The sequence below is a fragment of the Pteropus vampyrus genome, unplaced genomic scaffold (genome assembly GCF_000151845.1).
Source record: "Pteropus vampyrus isolate Shadow unplaced genomic scaffold, Pvam_2.0 Scaffold6002, whole genome shotgun sequence".
Taxonomy (NCBI): Eukaryota; Metazoa; Chordata; class Mammalia; order Chiroptera; family Pteropodidae; genus Pteropus; species Pteropus vampyrus.
This window is the reverse complement of record NW_011894783.1, coordinates 2463-4722: the sequence shown is the minus strand read 5'-3', so window position 1 is coordinate 4722 and position 2260 is coordinate 2463. Positions and strand designations below refer to the sequence as shown.

The window sequence follows — 2260 nt, the reverse complement described above, 5'->3', positions numbered from 1 at the left end:
GAAATCTAAAACTCTGCCGGCATTCAGAGAACCAAGCCACAGAAGGCAGCTGGGGCCTTTTTCATTATGCCATTTCAGTGGCACCCCTTTCCTCTCTTGACCCCAGGCCTGGTGTCTGGGCCTCTCTGCCTCAGAGTCTCTTTAGAATGGACCTCCACAGGGTAGGTCTTCTGGAGTGGCTAACCGAGGAGCTTGGCAAATCCTCTTCCCAAAGTCAATGATAAAGTTAAACAAGATTGTCAAAAACTACCATTTAAGACTGGAAGTGACCAAAGATATGTTTATTCAAGAACGTCTAGGATTCTGCAGCGTGAATTAGGCCAGCTCTGGTTGGCTTCCCCCTCTGCAGGCTGAGTTTGAACCTCCTCCACTCTGCTAGAGTTCTTGGCAGCTGTCATCTTCTTTCCTCTTTTTTATTAAGGCAAGGCAACCCTTGGTTGACCTCACAGATTGCAAAGATCTTGTCAGTTTATAATCCCTCATTTTTTACGCCTACAGCACCTGGTCTTCCTAGATGGTCTCCCATCCAAGTACTGACCAGGCCCAACCCTGCTTAGCTTCCGAGATCAGACGGGATTGGGCTTGTTCAGAGTAGCATGGCTGTAGACTTTTCTCCTTTCCTCTTTTTTGTGTATTTGAGAGGTTATACTTCAGGAGGTGATGGTGACGATCACTTAAATTCATTCTGCCAGGTTTAACCAGAGTCCTCTATCATGTACTTCCCAGGCCTTCAGTTCAGTTGGTTGTTATCAGTCTACTGTGTAGGTGGCAAGGGACTTGAAATTAGATACCTTTACTATGTGTCAAATACTGTGATAAACAAGCATTCTATGTGAGCTTTCTCAACGAATACAACTACTTGAAGCAGGCACCATTGTTAACCTTTTTTTAACATTAAGGAAATGGATGTGTAAAGAAATTAGATAACAGCATCAAGTAGCTAGCATGGTGGAGCTGAGTTTGCACCTAGGCAGTCTGACTTTAGATCCCACAGACTTACCTGTGTTAAACTGCTGTCCCTCGCATTACTACAGCTCTGTTACAGGAGTGAAATGAGATAATTGATTTTAAATTGCTTTTCAGATTGTTAGGTGCCATAAAAATATGAGGCATTAACCTTGACAAAGACGTTAGAGCTTTAATGAAGGAACTTCAAAATTTGTAATGTGATGTCTCTTGTTTCTTTTTTCTTTTTAACTTTTTTATTCCTAGGATACTTAATGTATTTTCTCTTCATTGCCTATTTTAGCTTTAACATTCCCATGGAACCAGACAGGAAAAATATTAGTTTGTGTTTTTCAGTAATTCATATCAAACATGATCCATTTTCAAACAGATCAAAGAAGTTGGAGACCTCGAACAGAATTGCTATATCAAGGTGGTTCATTTAACTCTAGTTATATTTAAAAGGAAACTAGGAAAGTTAAATTGTTTACTGTCATAGATGCTAATCGAGTATTTGGCTAAAACACAGAAATATATATAAACGATACTTAAGATTTATGTCTAAGATGAGCAAATTTTAATATTTTAAAATTTAATATTTTAAAATTAAATGAAAATTTTACTATTTTTGAGTGAAAGTTTTTCAGACCTATCAGTTTGAATAACAGTGTTTTATTCCCTGGGAGAATTGGAGATGAAGTGGAAGGCCATGATTTAACTTTTAAGAAATTGGCAGTCAGGACAAGACGATTTCATCAACAGATTTCTCTAATCTCATATAAGGAGACGTTGATAATCTTGAGCATAATAATTGTCAGATTTTCTCAAGTGTTTTTTTGAAATGTATTATTGGAAAAGATCAGGATAGAAACATGGCTCTTAACGCTTAGGTTCAAATGCTGCTTGAGGAGATAAGTTAACTCACCAGCAGCCATGAACTTGGCTTTCGGTTTGACTCTTTGCATGCCAAAGCTAAATTAAAGGACTGAATGTGGTTGCACCCACCTCCTGGTGACAGTGTTTTCTGCCTACCTTTAGACTGGATCGGTCTCAGAGATGGACCCATCACCATATCCGACGACTCTGATGAGGAAGGGGTTCCAATGCTGGTCACCCCAGCTCCTCAGCAACATGACGAAGAGGACCTGGATGATGATGTCATCCTGACGGAAGTGAGTTTTCTTAAACTTACCGTGATGAGGCATTATTGCAAGTTAGCGTTCTGGTTCTTCAGCTACTCAGTGGAGGGTGTCGGGGCCTTGTGAACAGCTGAGAGCAGCGCTTGTGCTGCGCATCGCTTGCCCTTGTTCTGCTG

The 2260-nt window shown here is 40.4% G+C and overlaps 1 pseudogene; it reads right to left on the bottom strand.

Moving 5' to 3' along the window:
* Nucleotides 1–489: 489 nt before the first annotated feature.
* LOC111734783 lies at nt 490–608 on the bottom strand (annotated as a pseudogene).
* Nucleotides 609–2260: the final 1652 nt, after the last annotated feature.